Genomic DNA, 17,495 nt, shown 5'->3' with positions numbered 1-17,495 from the left:
GCCAACGTGTACCAACCGAAGTTGTGGTATTATGACTGGATGCTGTTCATTGTGGAGGAACAAGGAAGGACAGAAACAGAGGGAACTATGTGACCGGACGCCTGCCCTTAGCTCTGGCTACGCCCTTCGGGTCCACAGATTGCGGTACCAGGTCTCACGGGACCTGGCCAATAGGGGATTCCCTGTTACCGTCAGTAACCGCCTGTTACTGACTCCACCCACTACGCAGTGGGCGGGGTTATCGCTGCCACCACCAGACTCCTCCTACGTGGCGTCTGGAACCACGGATACCTCCTCAGGCCCAACCGCTGGCCCTGAGTACTACCTGCGTCGACACACTGCCGGTGTCGACTGGTCCCCCACTGGTCACGGACCAGACCTCTGCTTTGGTAGCTGGCAGAGCGGAGACTCGGAGACGCTGGATGCTATGCCCAGAACAGCCGGAGAACGGAATTATTGCAATTAATTCTGTTGGTCGCAGATGAAGCAGACTTCTTGGGCAAAAGATGGTTTATTGCCAATAGACCTGAAAAGATCCCTTCTCCTTTCAGAGGTATACAGCATACAGATGTTACAGCATTCAGATACAGGCAGAAGTACAACTTTGGGCTCACAGAGCCCTGCTTATATAGGCAGAAAACTCTTTGACATTGTCAGATCCTCCCCCATACATTTACAATTTGCATCTCAATCTGATACGTTACTTCCCGTGCATAACGAACCAAGATTACATACTACAAAGGATAAATCCAATTTCCTTAGAATATATAACTTTCAGGAACAGGGGAGATATTTATCTCCTGGTAGCATGTTTACATAACGAAACACAAATGTCTGTGCCTCATCAACACCTCACACACAGGATGTCCTGGGCTCAGGGACCCATCACATATGGTACACAAATTTCCTTATCACCTTTTACACAGGGCTTCAGACACAGAGCCTACTCCCTGCTGTGTTTTGGACACTCACAGACCTTCTGACAAGAGGGGCAGATTAGCATTTCATTTCCTCAATATTCAATACAATATACACAATATATGATGCAGTCCTAGCTCAGTGCCAAACATATATTTCATAAGTACATATAATCTGTGCCTGGTGCCCAGCAGCAGGCTACAACTTACAGCAGCACTGCAGGAGGGGTCCTGTCCCAGCTCAGTGCTACTCATACAGTCTAAAACATGTCAAGTGCCCTTGTTCTGAATAACGGCAAAGCACGGAGAGTTAACCCCTTCAGTGCTGTAGCCGCCATTAACCCAGTGTGCCGGGCTCTCCGGCCACACTTCTCCCCCCCCCTTCAAGCGGGAAACCAGAGGGCCATGTCCCAACGACTTGGCTCCTGGTCCCGCAGCCCATTTGGGGGTTACTGGGAGTGCCTGGGGGTGTTGGCCCCCAGCCTAGACAGCTCCTCCAGACTGCAGTGGGCCATATCCGGTTGGTGCTGAAAGTCCACACAGTCACCACAGTGTCCAAGTCCAAGGCCCCACAACAACAGTCTGTCTGTTTCCCCCAATGAAGGGGGCAAACCTTCATCAGGTGGGTGTTCCTTCACCCCAGTGGGGTGCCAGTGGCACCATCTGTGCCAAAGCTGGTCTGCTGCATACACAATTGCCACCCAGTGTGTCCAAATTGTGGCATACCCCACCTCCCACCATAGCAGTATTCTGCTCACACAAGCCACAGGGTGCTCCTGCCCACATGGCTCCTCCTGGCTCAGTACTGCTGCCAGTCCGTGCAGTGACGCAATAGTCCGTACCACAATGTCCTGGTAATAAATATGCGTCATCAGCACTGGAGCTGGTACCAGAGCCTCCTTCAGCGACTGGAATGCCAACTCACAAGCAGGTGTACATTCCACTGTCTTGGGAAGACCCTTCCTAGTCACTACTGTAAGGGACATCACTACCAAACTAGAGTCAGGGACAACTTGTCTGTAGGGCCTTACAGTGTCTAAGGTCAGTACCTGTCTGGGGGTTGTGGGCTGGGGACAGCCTCTGGTTGCCTCTACCTTCACTGGTCTGGGCCTACCCCTGTCTCCTCCCACACTATCCTCCAGGCACTGCACCCCTGTCACTTCTCCCGGGCACCCGTCTGCAACAACTGTCAGACCTGCCCTCCTGTCCCCCTCAAAGGACCTACGTCTTGGGGAACCCACCCTCTCTGGTGTATCCCCTCCTACCTTCCTGACTACCCTGGGCCTGAACCCTTCCTGCCCGGGCACACTCCCCACCCCCACCCCATCAAGGCCGCTGCGAGCTTGGCACCGTATGCCTGTCAGGGATGGGTCAGAGAGCGGAGCCTCCTGAACCCCCTGCCAGTGCCCCTCACTTTCTCCTAAAGGGGGACACTCTACAGGGGCATCTAGGTTGGGATGTCTAGGGTCATTCTGGTTTGGGTCAGTCATGTCAAGGTCAGTGTGGTCACTCATACTCACCGCCGGAGTTGGCAAACCACTAGGAGCATCGCTGGGCACCCTCACAGGATACAACAAGCTGGCACACATCCTCTGCGTTTCTAGGGGACGTAGGCACACCAGAGGCAAAAGGCATGCTGGGGAGATGCGCTGATCTAGCCGCTGTAGTCTTTTCCTCTGGGCTGGTTGATGCTGTGGTTGGCTGTGCTGGCAGTTGTCTGGCCGCTGTGGTCTTTTCCTCTGGGCTGGGCTGTGCTGGTGTCGATGGTAAGGACTGTAGTCTGGCAGCTTGACTCCAAGCGATGGCGTTAGCAAATGTAGTAACGATTCCACCCCCAAGATCATTCCCCAGGACTACATCTGTTGGGAGGCCATCCATGACGGCAACATCTCGCAACTCTAAACCAGCCCCCCAATCCAGGTAGACTCTGGCCATGGGTACCTCTCGCTCCGCTCCATCTGCCATTGTAACTTTGGCAGTGCGACCCTGCAATACTGCAGCAGGATCAATCAGTCTGGGGCTCACCACAGTGATTGAGGCCCCAGAGTCTCTCAGGCCTTCTCCCTGCAGGGGCCCCACTTGGACCGCCTGTAGGTGCCGCCACATATTCTGTAGAGGCCGCATGGCCATGCAGGTGACTCTATCAGCAGAGTCTGCCTGCTTCTCACCACACTCCATCGGACTGACTGGAGGGGGCACAGTCTCTGTGGGCTCATCTCCACGGGTCAAGCAAGCAAGCCGGGATCCAGCATTCGGATTGGTAGCGCGAATCTGGGGTGCCGGCAGTGTGGGACAGTTCATCCTCAAATGTCCGATTTTCCCACAGCTGTAGCACTTCTTGACCAGGTGGGACTCCGATGATCCCTGATTACTCGCAGGGACGCTGCGGGGCGATTGCTGGCCAAGAGCACCCGGGTTGGAAGATGCTTGCTTTGGGGGGCGATGAGCTGAAGAGGGGTGTCCCCCTGGTGGTAAAGTCCTTTGTAGTGGGCTGCTACTTGGGCGTTTCAGCCCCTGTGACCGAATTGCCACATACTTGTCCGCTAGCTGGGCAGCCATCTTTACGTTGGGTGGCTCCCGATCTAGCACCCACTCCTTCACTTCCTGGGCACACCTGCGGTAGAACTGCTCCCTGCAGATCACATCAATCAGGGTGTCCCAGGTTGTGGCCTTTGATTCCTGCACCCACTTCACCAAGTACTGTCGCAGCTGGGTGGCAAACTGCTCGTGGGTGCTGCCCGGATTCTTTGGCAAGTCCCGAAACTTTTTCCTGTAGGACTCAGGAGTTACAAAAAACCGTTGGAGGAGGGCCTTGGTGACAACATCATAGTCCCCACAGTCCTCATTGGCCACTCCTCGATAGGCCTCCAAAGCCTCTCCATGCAGGGTGGGCACAAGGTGTCTTACCCACTCCTGTTTGGGCAAATCATGCAGTTTACAAGTCCTCTCAAAAACTTGCAAATGTCCATCAATGTCCCCATCGCTGTCGGCAAACTTGGCAAACTGAATCCGTCCCGCTCGTGGGGTAGCAGCTGACAACGGTCCTCGGGGTACCACGGCCTGTGGTGCCCGCTCTGCATGCCACATCCGAATGATGAGCATGCGTTCTTGTTCCGTTGCCCTTTCTCCTAGTTCCGCTAGCCGATCCGCTAGGCTATCCGTGCCGCCCACCCTGGGACACACGTATCCTGGCCCTGCTAGGGAGTGTTGGGAAACGTGGCTGCTGCTAGAGGGGGTGGGGCTTGTGAGTCTCACCGGGTCCAGATGAAGGTCCTCTGTGTGGCTGTCCTCCTGGACACGGTCACCATCAGCGTGCTGCACCTCCTCCCGACTTGACTCCTCCAAGCGCTTGAGCGCCGCCCTCATTTCGTTTACAGTTGCTTTAGAAGGGATATCCACACCCTTCCCCCGACACACGATCTTGAGGTCATCCTTCGACATTCCGCTGAAGTCCGCCATCTTGCGCGTTCTCCTGGCTGCAGTTACTCCTCCCTGAGTAACTCGGCTTCTCCAATCGGGTGACTGAAGAGCCGCCTGGGTTATCCCACCGGCTTGCCACCAATTTCTGTGACCGGACGCCTGCCCTTAGCTCTGGCTACGCCCTTCGGGTCCACAGATTGCGGTACCAGGTCTCACGGGACCTGGCCAATAGGGGATTCCCTGTTACCGTCAGTAACCGCCTGTTACTGACTCCACCCACTACGCAGTGGGCGGGGTTATCGCTGCCACCACCAGACTCCTCCTACGTGGCGTCTGGAACCACGGATACCTCCTCAGGCCCAACCGCTGGCCCTGAGTACTACCTGCGTCGACACACTGCCGGTGTCGACTGGTCCCCCACTGGTCACGGACCAGACCTCTGCTTTGGTAGCTGGCAGAGCGGAGACTCGGAGACGCTGGATGCTATGCCCAGAACAGCCGGAGAACGGAATTATTGCAATTAATTCTGTTGGTCGCAGATGAAGCAGACTTCTTGGGCAAAAGATGGTTTATTGCCAATAGACCTGAAAAGATCCCTTCTCCTTTCAGAGGTATACAGCATACAGATGTTACAGCATTCAGATACAGGCAGAAGTACAACTTTGGGCTCACAGAGCCCTGCTTATATAGGCAGAAAACTCTTTGACATTGTCAGATCCTCCCCCATACATTTACAATTTGCATCTCAATCTGATACGTTACTTCCCGTGCATAACGAACCAAGATTACATACTACAAAGGATAAATCCAATTTCCTTAGAATATATAACTTTCAGGAACAGGGGAGATATTTATCTCCTGGTAGCATGTTTACATAACGAAACACAAATGTCTGTGCCTCATCAACACCTCACACACAGGATGTCCTGGGCTCAGGGACCCATCACATATGGTACACAAATTTCCTTATCACCTTTTACACAGGGCTTCAGACACAGAGCCTACTCCCTGCTGTGTTTTGGACACTCACAGACCTTCTGACAAGAGGGGCAGATTAGCATTTCATTTCCTCAATATTCAATACAATATACACAATATATGATGCAGTCCTAGCTCAGTGCCAAACATATATTTCATAAGTACATATAATCTGTGCCTGGTGCCCAGCAGCAGGCTACAACTTACAGCAGCACTGCAGGAGGGGTCCTGTCCCAGCTCAGTGCTACTCATACAGTCTAAAACATGTCAAGTGCCCTTGTTCTGAATAACGGCAAAGCACGGAGAGTTAACCCCTTCAGTGCTGTAGCCGCCATTAACCCAGTGTGCCGGGCTCTCCGGCCACAAACTACTACGGATGAAGGCTCTTCAACCAGTGCACAGGAGAGTGCGGACGTAGTAAGTATCGTGTTCAAACATGTTCGGCATGTAAATGGAAGTGAAATGCAATGTTTTAACATGTTTTTTCCGTTTCTTTTCATTCTAGGTAGTTCCCTCTGAGTCAACGCAGCAGGCTGAGTCGGTGTCGGAGGTGGCGGCTCCTGCGGTGGCGAGCACGTCATCAGCTCCCCCGAGGAGGCGTAGGAGGAGACAGCCGACGAGACCTGCTGCTACTGGCCAAGACCATTGCTGCCCCTACAAGGAGGAAGCATTAAATAATCCCCCCAATGAGTATCAAATGCTCACTAATCATGTGTGCGCAGAAATGCGAAAGTGGAAGCGACCCACGTACCACCACTTTAAGCGTTTGCTGTATGACGGTATGTTGCGGGCAGCCGAGGATGACCTCTGTGGTGACTGCAAGATAACTTCATGCCGCACGCATGCAGCGCACGTAGAGCCACCAGCCCAACACCCACATCACCACCCGATGTTCAGTGCGCCGGTTGCTCCTCCGCCTGCCCCTTACTGGGACCCCCTATGCCACCTGCCACTGATCCCTCGTCTTTGTCTGGGAGTCTTTTGTCTGCTTTGAGAAGTGTGCAGACCCCCACCCCAGACGAAGAGCGTTACTTTAATTATTAATTTCTAATTTGGCTAATTTGAGTTTAAATTTATAATTTGGCAGCAATGTTCTTGTTTCTGTTCCTTTCTGTTTTTTTCCATAATGAACTGTTTCTGGTCATGTACTACAATTTTGGTTGGTGAACGTTGCAGTCCGGTCTTCCTGAAGTTTGCGATGACCGTACTTGTTTTGCTCCTTCACTAACCACTGTTCTGCATATTTGTGTTTTCTTCCTGATTCATGTGATTGTTTGCATTAGTGGGCACAGTTTTCTAGTGTACCGTTATCTTCCCATGCCTCATTTCAATTTGCCTGGTTGTGATAGTCAGGCATCTATTCTTCTTGTACTGATTGATCAACTTCCTCTGCATGTGATGACCCCATGTTCTTCTATTTTGGTTTAAAAAATAATGTTTAAAAAAAAAAAAATGCTTAAAGATAAAAAAAAATTAAAAAAAAAAAAAAAAAAAAGCTGTTTGGGTCTACCCCATAAAAAAAAAAAAAAAAAAAAAGATCCTGTTTGGGTCTCCCCCATTCCCATTGCCTCTGTTAATATGCGTGGGTCTCCCCTGATCCTGTTTGGGTCTCCCCCATTCCCCTTGCCTCTGTTAATATATGCTTGATCCTGTTTGGGTCTCACCCATTCCCCTTGCCTCTGTTAATATATGTTATGTAACATATTTATTTATTTTTTCAATAAAAAAAATAAAAAAAAATGGCCAGTTATTACTAAAAAAAATGACAAAAAAATAAAATAAAGGCCTGAGAACAACTTCAAAAAAGTAAAAAAAAATAAAACCCGTTAAATGTATTCAGATGTGTTGTGTGATTTATTGTGCTTAATTTAGGGGTTCAAAATGGGGTGCAAAATGTAAATGTAGGTGTGAAACCTGTAAATGTGGGGTGTAATTGTAAGCACCCATGTCAAATCATGAAATGGGTGCTTGCAATGAAGAAATCGCGTCGATCGCGTCGGGGGCATTGAATACTGACATTCAGTGCTCCCGATGGGACCGATGGCTTGTAATGCCGCCGATTTCGGTCAATACTTTAATCACGCGTCAGTCGCGTCGCGGTAATTGAAGCATAGTACACAATGCCCACGATTTCTGAGATTAAGAGCATCGCGTCCGTCGGGGTTGATCGCGGCCCTTATAGTGCACTAAATAAGAGCCGCGACCGATCCCGATTGTGGCCGTGCTAGGAAACAAGTACCCAACCTAAAAAGTGACAGGAGCGTGCTTGTGGTGGCCCACAAAATTGCTGGACATTTTTGCCATTCTGCCACTGCCTGCCGAAGGCTGGAGCGGCAGCAAATACTCCCCAACCTGCAATACCATCACCTCAAACAAGAGGTTGTGACGCACTGGATGCACCTGACTCAAGTGCAAGTGCATATACTAAAGGGGATATAATAACGAAGGGGGGTTATGTTTGGCCAGTAGGTTCCACTCCTTTGCAGCTCTGCAGTGCAGCTATTGCATTCATTGGCTTCTCTTTTTGACCCATGTAAGAAAACCTTGGTCATTGACAATGTATTTGTGTATTGCTTCCGCTCGCCTAACTTGCTGGAAAACAATTTCTTTTGGAAGCTCCGAGCAGATCTCAGTGCGGCCCAAATCATCAGCTGCTCCCAGGGCCGGCGCCACCACTAGGCAAATCTAGGCATTTGCCTAGGGCGCCGGCCACTGGAGGGCGTCATTTTGCCCCCCGTGCCGTGGGGGTACCTGTCCTGCAGCGCTGTGTATTTAAAGCTGGCGGCGGAGGCAGCGAGGGGTCCCTGCAGTCAATAAGAAATAACGAGCGCTACCCGCCGGGCTATGCGGAAGCGCTTCTGTTGTGAAAACACTGTCCGCACGCTGATTGGCTGAGATTCAGCCAATCAGCGTGCGCCGTGCGGCCAGTGTTTTCACAATAGAAGCGCTTCCGCATAGCCCGGCGGATAGCGCTCGTTGACTGCAGGGACCCCTCTCTGCCGCCGCCGCCAGCTTTAAATACACAGCGCCGCAGGACAGGTACCCTCCCCCCCCCCCCCCCCGGCACCGGGGCGCCCCCACCCCGACTCGCCTGGGGCGCTCCGGTGCCTGGCTGCTCCTTGACTATATGTATTTAATAACCCATCAACCAATGATGTAAAATCAGCTAACATGGCATTCAACAGTGCTTGGCGCAGAGCCAAGTGGTGTAAGACTTCCAGATCCAATTCTTTCAGCAAATGTGTAAACATTGGACGATCAAGCCATATATTGGGGTTATCCTTTATTAAAGTTTAAAATACCCAAAGGGGAATATGAAGGCTGCGCTGGTGAATTAAAAATACAATATCCAATACACCATGGAGGGGAGCACATGTATAGCAAAAGGATGGAGACTGTTTCAGAAGAGGTAATCAAATACAATTAATTTTACATGAAAAATATATATAAAATACTAGTTGATTGAGGTGGCCACCTATAAGATCAAATATATAATATATTAGCACATATTATAATGCTAATTAACATGTGCACATTTTAAGAACAAATAACAAAGTAAATAACTTTGAATTCACGGGTTGTATATAGCTTTAAAATTGGGTATATAAACTGCAGACTTGCATATATGGACAATTTGCCGCTTTGGATAATAATGATGTCGCCGGGCCACAATGAACAGTTTTTTTGTGCAATGACAGTTGTTATTTTGTAATAAAGTCTTTTGGACAATAAATATGTCAGATCACGGTATGCACAAATTTCCTTTTGGGTATTTTGTATTTTGCTGTACAAGTTCTGAGTCTAGGATATCCTCCAGACTCTGGACTTGACCATCTTTTTGCACTGGCACTAGTGCAATTTTGAAGACTGCTGCTCATTATTATTAAACATCACAATATATTATTATCACTGAAGTGAGTATTTATTTTTAAGGGGCTATTAGCGCCTAAAGTCCACCACTGATTTTTTTCAGTGGTAATACATTTGCCACGTGTCTTTATTAAAGTTTGTTTGTAAGTCTGGAATGAAACTTGTGAAGAAGGCATGTTGAGATGTCGAGTCAAACATTCCTTAAGTGAACACGTACAATAAGGAAGGAAGCCCCCGGTTTCTACGAAGAACAGGTATACATCTCCTACCTGTGTATCAAAGACATTGCAGAACCACCCAATATTGGTGGTACGAGACATCCCCCAGCCAGCGACAGTCATGGACCACATTTAGAATGCTTTAGTCTTTAAGCACCATATGTAGCCCATTTCTGAAAACTCCAGAGTAGGACATCATAAAGATAAACGCATCTTTTCGTAGCCACCTGCAGCCAGCACAACTTTCCATGACGACACAAGTTCAGTCCCACTGCACCTAAGCTCAGGACTTTCTGGCTCTGTAGATGTCGAATTGCAGGACCAAGCATAGGCTGAAACTGGTCTATAACAACATACAGTAGTCTGCATCTTCATCCTCAACTGCCCGTTCAATGGCCTGTAGGATACTGTCATGCATCCCATGTGGGGCAGGTAGATCAGGCTCTCTCACATCCCCGGCAGGTTTCCCAGCATCTTCAACGCTCTCTTGTGATAAGGTTTTATCTCCTTCATTAGCTGTATGTTTTGGCTCTTGACTTGAAGGACCAGACGATTCTTCTTGGTTCCACTTTCAGAATGGTATGCCCAAAAGAGGATTTTTGTTGTAGGCACTTCTTTCCCAGTTGCTAAATCCTTAACTTTTCTTAAAGTGATTGTACGGCTCGCATCAATACTCATTGGCACCCCCTGAAAGCATCCATTGGTGGTTGTAAATTTGATATTCTTCCCAATGACCTTCGTTAGGAAGCTGGTATCAGTAACTACATCCATGCTAAACATGAATTACGGGCACAGGACCGAGCACAGCACACACCGCCGGCAGCAATTGCAAACAACTGCACACTACTAAAGACATTTTATCACAAATCCCCAAGGAGAATCAAATGGTGTTGGATTCATTGTGGTGGAGGATTACTTTGGTGACAGCATCCAAGTAGACACGTCAGACAGTCCTTACCTGTACTGGCAGGACAAAAAAGGCAGTTTGGAAGCCCCTGTACAAAGTCAAACTGGCTCTTTTTTACCTGAGTTGTCCCCCATCCAGTGTGTACTCTGAAAAAGATTCTAGTGCAGTGGGGAACCTGGTCAGTGAGCAGCGTAGAAGGTTGCTTTCGCAAAATGTGGAGAAGATGTTCATCAAATGGAATCGGATAAGGATAAGGATGAAATCTTGCCTCTATAGAGCCAGTTTGTGCAGGGAGAGGTGACTTCCTTCTTTCTTGTGGGGCTCAAACAAACCAATGATTTCAGCCACAGTCGTGTGGCTGGCCCTGTCGCTGAAATGATTGGAGTCACGTTCCGTGAAGCACCAGCTGAAGTGTAACGGAGGCTAGGTGCTTTAATATAGGGATGTTGCATTAACAACAGAAGTGAAGAAACAATGAAGTAAAATAAACCTTATTTATTAAAGGTACTGTAATACAGGTGGTAAATGATGGCACGATAATATACTGAAGGTTTGTGAAATGATAAATGTCAATAATATAAGTCTCTATTGAAGAAGGTGAAGATGCTTGATAACGGGAAGAGGTATTGTAGGATTGGTTGATGAATTGGATGATTGGTTTCAAGGTTGGACGATTGGATGAAGAATTGGATGATTGAATAATAAATTGAATGACTGAATGAGGATTGGATGATTGGATGATTGGATGAAGTCTGAGGGTCCTTGCTGATTATAATCGTGGCTGTAGAACCAGGAGTAACCGAGGAGAATAACCGTCAGGATGTAGGATAAAGATAATACAGGTCGAGTATCCCGTATCCGAATATCCGTTATCCGAATTATTCCGAAATACGGACATTCCAGAAAGTGAAAAAAAATTTTTTTTTGCTAAAAACTCACTGGGGACATATGTAACAGCATCACTGGGGACATGATATGTAACTGGCACTATATATGTGCAAGACAATGATTGCTTGGCATTCAAATTCAGTGCTGAGATAGTACACACATTTTGTTTCACGTTTTGAAACCTTGTTTTTTGAACAATTAAAATATGTTTGTGTGTATTTTATGTGGTAATAAAATATATTTGTGTGTATATTATGTGTTTATACATCATAAATGCAAGATACTTCAAAATACATCATTGAAATATTAAAATATTCCGAAATACGGAATAATCCGTTATCCAAAATTCTCCTGGTCCCGAGCATTTTGGATACGGGATACTCAACCTGTACCCCTTTGGGGGGCTAACCTTGTCCGGTCCTTATTGGCGGCAGCAGGTTCCAAGGTACAGGGGTAAACAGTAGACGATCGACAGGAGGAGAGTAGACTTTCACCGGAGTTCAGGAACTGTAGTAAACACTACAGAGAGCCAGGAGAGAGCAATGCTGTTCAAGGCATGGACATAATTGTACTGATTGCCGGTCTGTCCGGCCAGTCAGTACTTAAGAGGTGAGCTGTGCTCCTATTGGACAGCCACTTGACACTTGGGGTGGAGCCGCACAGCACAGGTTGGAGAAACCAAAAAGATGGCGGCCGCCAGCAGAGGCGACAGAACCCAGCCGGCATTTAGTGTGCGCTGCTGCGCAATCTGCGGCGTTTCCAGCCAGGGCCTATCCAGGAACGGACACACATGGTGCCTCACACACACCACTCATGTCCCGTGCGGCACCGGACCAAAGCGTACCATTGTCACCACGCGGTGACAATGCGGACACCTGCAGCCCACCAGCACAAGGCACCGGAGCGGAGGTGAGCGCTAGGGTATGAGACATGCTGCTGCAGGGCCCAGAGCCAGGCACAGCATAGGGAGCCAGAGTAGCAGCCATGGTGGTCGTGACAATTGGTTTGTTAAAGTGCGCATATCCTATTTACGCAACATAAGGGTGGGTGGAAGGGCCCAAGGACAATTCCATCTTGCACCTTGTTTTTGCCATTATGTGCTTTTGGGGCCTAGTTTTTCAAACAGCCATCCTGTCTGCCACTACAGTGCCACTCCTAGATGAGCCACTTGTTTGTGCCGCCCACTTGTGTGGCTTAGCATAGTTATCTAGCTACCTCGGTGCAACCTTTTGCCCTAAAAACAATATTGTGAGGTGTTCAGAATAGACTGGAAATGAGTGGAAATTAATGATATTGAGGTTAATAATAATGTAGGAGCAAAAAAAAACCAAAGTTCTTAAATTTTAGCAGTTTTTATGCTTTTAAAAAAAAATCAGAACCTAAAACACTATACACAAAACACGAAAATGGTGGTGTTTTGGAACAGATCCAGATCCAAAACATTGCCCGAGATACAGACCCAAAACATGTTTCACAGAACACGAAAAGTGCACATCCCTAGAATTTATTCAAGAATCCCACTAAATGCTAAAACCAACTTACCATCTATGCACATAAATAAATGTTTCACCGGATTAATCTGCATCAAGCAACTACCATGTTCTAACATCAGAACCACCAATGAAATCTATTCAAGATTACATAAACTAGGTTTTGCATTTCAAAATTGAATTACATTGATTGTATACAGCATAATATAAAACAAATGAATGTTAACTCTTTCTTACCCTAATGTTACACATACAGTAATGGCTTGTTTTTTCCCCCACTGGGAATGTGTTTATAGGGGCTGGTTCAGAGGTTAGTGCTATTTAAATTATCTTGCCATTGTCTGATGGTTTTGGGTTTTGCAGATACACAGGGGCCGCGCTGCACATGTGCCATCTGGTTCAGCAAAGGAGATCACAGTTCCCAAAAAGCCACAGTATGATTGTCATGCTGGCGTTTGGGTTAGTGACTGGGAGTGTTCTAGAAAACCGCACTGGGGTGGGGGCATAAGTGGGTACTCCAAAGCTAGTGGTTGCATCCTCGGATGCATTTTCATTGGCCCTGGTAGCAGGGATGTTAATGCAGTTGATCCAGTACTATGTCTTTGGATCAGAGTAGCTGATAATATGTATGTGCTTTTTTATACAAGATGCCTCCTGTGGCTTTTCCAAAGTTCTGCGAAAGACAAAGATGTTGCAGCTGAGCCATTAGTGGTCACAGCTTAATCAGACCCAAAGTCTGTCACCCAGATGCATCACAGCAGATACATCTCGTGCATTTGAGTAGAATAACCAGTTTCCTTAACAGTCTGTGATTAAGTGATTGGCATCTTAATTGAAACTCAAATTTTGGCTGCTACAAGACCACAAACAATTACATTTGTTTTAGACAAAATAAATGACAAGTGAGGTATTTTATGCTAGTATTTCCCAGTAAGCACTGTTTTACAACCTAAAGTCAGTTAAATGTTCTATTTTTATTTAAAGCATTTGTCTTTGAAGCCGGGACTCAGTGATGAAGCAGTCAAACTTGCCGGGTGCCTTCGGCAAAAGAGCGTGCAGCAGTGTGCCTCACATACAGTATAAATAGACCATAGCAGTGGCACTCCACTCTACAGTCTGGAGAGCCATGGTTATGGTGTATATAAATATAAGCGGTGTGTGTCCTGAAGACAATCCCTAAGGGCTATTTCACATGATCCGGCTCCTGCCGGGCGGCGAAACTCCGCACAACCAAAAGCCGTGCCGCACACAGTAGTTAATAATGGACACGATTGTGTCCACTCACACGGGACAGCCACGGCCCAGCAGCCCGGTTGCAGACGGATCCCACCACTGGAAGGGATGACTGCCGGGCTGTGGCCATCCCCTCCATTGTAAACTTCTGAGTGTGGCACGGCTTCTTGGCCGTGTGGGGTTTCGCCACCCGGCAGGAGCCGGAGCACATGAAATTGCCCTAAGGGGGTTGAAAAGTCGACCATCTATAATGTATCCTTGAATAAATACCTTTTAAAATTTCAAGAGCTTTAAAAGGTATTAAAATGTAAGTCTATACCTACTATTCAGATGCTTCCTATCTGCCGCTTTGGAGGCGGGGGCTGGCATCATGTCGTCCGCTCCGAGGATACATGGGCATGCCTGAGTTCGCAGGGGTACACCAGGCATTTCCATTGGAGTGCCCAGCACAAAATACTGGGCAGTCCCCTGCATCCGCCCTATTCCTTCCCCCTGTCCACCCATCCTGTTACTAATGCCCTGCCAAGTTTCACAAGGTGGTCTCTACCAGGGTTTGCACATGCAGATATTCACGAACGTGAAAACCCTGACCATCGGGACCGGGGGCAAGATTGGCATTCCCATAAAACTTTAAGCATTCCCCTGCGTCCAAACCATGCTCACTCTCTTCCCACCAACCATTATGTGAACGTCCCGGCAAGTGTGCAACTTGCTGAAGCAGCTTGCTCCCTGGGTTTCTACATGTGCATGCGCAAACCCAACCATCGGACAAGAGAGCAAATTCAGCAGGCAGTGAGGAAGTCTGAATCGCCCCTTAGTCCTTCTAACAAACGAGCTGGTATTTAATCTGCTTATTGTATAGTCATCTACATAAAATAATTGATTGTTGATTCAATATTTTAAAGTCCATTGTTTTTTAAGACTCCCTTTGGTTTTGACTTTAGTAAATTTGCAATTTTGGACTGTTTGCAAATCCAAAGGAGACTCAAGCAAGATCTGAAAACCGAGGGTTAGTAAAAATACCCCCATGAACTGATTTGTGCAAAATAGTCTATACTGTTAGATAAAGCTGCAGTGCTAACGGTTGTCTCTCCCTGCTTCAGTGCTTACTTATACACCCTCCCTCTAGTGTTCTACATCTGCATATACTGCATTACATTTCTTTATTTCTTTTCTAATATGCATTGCTTAAATAAGCTGAAGGTATATCTGATTTGTTTCTAAGATAAGAAATGTCCATTAAATAGATTTCTAAATAAATTACCATAATTCCAAATGCTGTGTTAGAAATATAAAGTGTGTGCATATGTAAATTATTAATATAGATGAGACCATTAATGTCATCTGCTGTTTAAAGGCAACTGAGCAAGTATTAATGTGTTCCTACTAAAAGATGCATGTATTTTCAACTTTGTTACTAACTATGAAAACATTTGGAGATTAGTTGCTTAAAAAATATGGTCCAGTGATCAGGTCAAAATAGTGAGTTGTCAGCAGATAAGATACCAGTAGCGTAACTAAAATTTGAATGTCCCCCGGGCAGTAATATTTGTGCTCCCCCCCTCCCTCCCTCTCTCACCGCTGCATCTGCTGCTGCTGCTGCCGCCTGGTCCGTTGCTGATCTGCTGCCGGCCTGCCGGGACACCAGCAGGTGCTCTTGTCTGCGGTCCTGGCGCTCCTCCTGTGAAAATGTCACTTGCAAAATGAACAATGCCTTACAGCAGACCATTATTTAGGATGCAAGAGGAGGTCACCACCTCCTCTAGCATCCTTATTAATCATCTACTGTGAGGGGGGCGGCCATTTTGCAGGTGACATTTTCACAGGAGCACTGGACCGCAGACAGGAAGCTCTGCTGTTCCCGGCATACCGGCAGCAACAGATGCGGCGGTGGCGGCCCCCCATTTTACAGAGCAGCAATAGCTTCAGCAGATCCCTTGGCTCCTAAACTTACCTGGCTCCTCCAAGCCACCGCGGGGTCTGCAGAGCTATTGTTACACCACTGTAAAATACATATACCATCTTGGTACACAACAAAGTGGTTTATTGAGCAAAGGAGACAATTCAGCAACCAAATAAACCTATTACAGATATTATAGTTTTCTTGAATCATAAGCTAGGCATGATTTCCGTGGAACTCTCTGATGACAATATGTTTTCTGAAAACTGAAAGATATCACAAAACATATTGTCATCAGAAAGATTTCTTCAACTATATCTTCAGTGATCACATCCACAAGCATGCTGTCATTGACCATATAGTCAGGAATGAGCTGCATGCACAGATGACACAGAGGGGGTGGCTAACGACCAGTGGGAGTGCACATCGTTAATGATAAAGGACTGATTCAGACCCTAACTGTGAAGTGCGCATGCGCGAGCCCTGAAAATCTACAGCTGACCATTTTATAGGAGTGGTCTTGCGTGGACCGCTCCATGGGAGGGCCACAGTGGCTGCGTGACTTGGAAGATAGCCAGCCTACATCTGACTTTGCAAAGTGGTAATGTACAAGCAATTCACTATGTAATGAAGTGTTTGCACTTTATTAATGTGCCTAAAAATTTTTTGTAGGGGCATCACAGGGAGGAACCCGGTGAGCGGGATAGCCTTTTCCTGCAATGGGCGGTCCCCCCTCAGCCAAGCGCCAGCAGTCATTTTTGTGAATTTTCACAAAATTACAACTGAGTGAATCAGGCCCAAAGTGTATATACACTATGATGATATGCACAAAAATATTGTGACTTGATAAGAGTTCTTAACATTTCAAAATGCCCTTTCCCCTTTTGCCTTGTAATACATATTGACTTCTGAAGTCTATTCCTTAGCCTGAAGACCCATCCCAGAGATACCCTCTTTCCCTTGATCCTAGTAAACACATCTCATTTCCGGGCACCTGACACATTTCCATCAGGTAAGCTTTATTGACTGATTTGTCATCAGCCAGGCTTGTAAGGTCCAGCTTTTGAAACCTCCTAGTCCTAGATGGCTGCCATCAAATGTCCAGATATATGGTTGTGTAGATGCAATGTAGTTTTAATTGGTACAGCAGGTACATCAAGAATGCCAGAACTGAATAGGTTAACAGGTCCCAGTTAGCACAGAATCCAGCAAATGGCAGGGAACAGTCCGAGAGTAAGTGGTTTGTGCACTATGTACTACAGTAAGTCAGTAAAACATCTGACTGGACCATTACCTCTTCAATCTGGCATCTATCTGAAATGATCTCTGTAGTTCCCCTCCTGGAACAGACAGACTTTCAATAGAGGCACTCTGCTTAAAACAGACCTCGACCCCCCCCCCCCCAGGTGACAAAAAAACCCAGCAAAAACAAGTCTCATGACATATTTTCTTGTTTATTAATAACCTTCAGATTAATGGTTGTTTCCTAGCTCTAATAATTATTACAGTAAGTCAAACCTGTCAATTAATCATCCCAAGCTTATTAATAAAACTCTAAATTATACCTGGGAGAGCTATTAGTAATTTAGAATGAATTACTTTATTAATCACACAATGATAGTTATTAGTGTTGTATTTATTGCCTGTTTTATGTGCATGTTATACAGCTCAATT

At 47.1% G+C, this 17,495-nt stretch overlaps 1 long non-coding RNA gene and 1 pseudogene across 2 annotated transcripts in view; both read right to left on the bottom strand.

The window, feature by feature from the left end:
* Nucleotides 1–17,495, bottom strand: part of LOC146058943 (uncharacterized) — a 130,803-nt gene that overhangs the window by 87,856 nt on the left and 25,452 nt on the right. The gene's annotated exons all lie outside the window — the stretch shown is intronic.
* LOC146059290 (piRNA biogenesis protein EXD1-like) lies at nucleotides 5,896–10,174 on the bottom strand (annotated as a pseudogene).

The sequence above is a fragment of the Crinia signifera genome, chromosome 2 (assembly GCF_055691185.1).
Source record: "Crinia signifera chromosome 2, ASM5569118v1, whole genome shotgun sequence".
Classification (NCBI taxonomy): domain Eukaryota; kingdom Metazoa; phylum Chordata; class Amphibia; order Anura; family Myobatrachidae; genus Crinia; species Crinia signifera.
The sequence above is the reverse complement of the archived record's forward strand: the minus strand, read 5'-3'. Positions and strand labels throughout refer to the sequence as shown.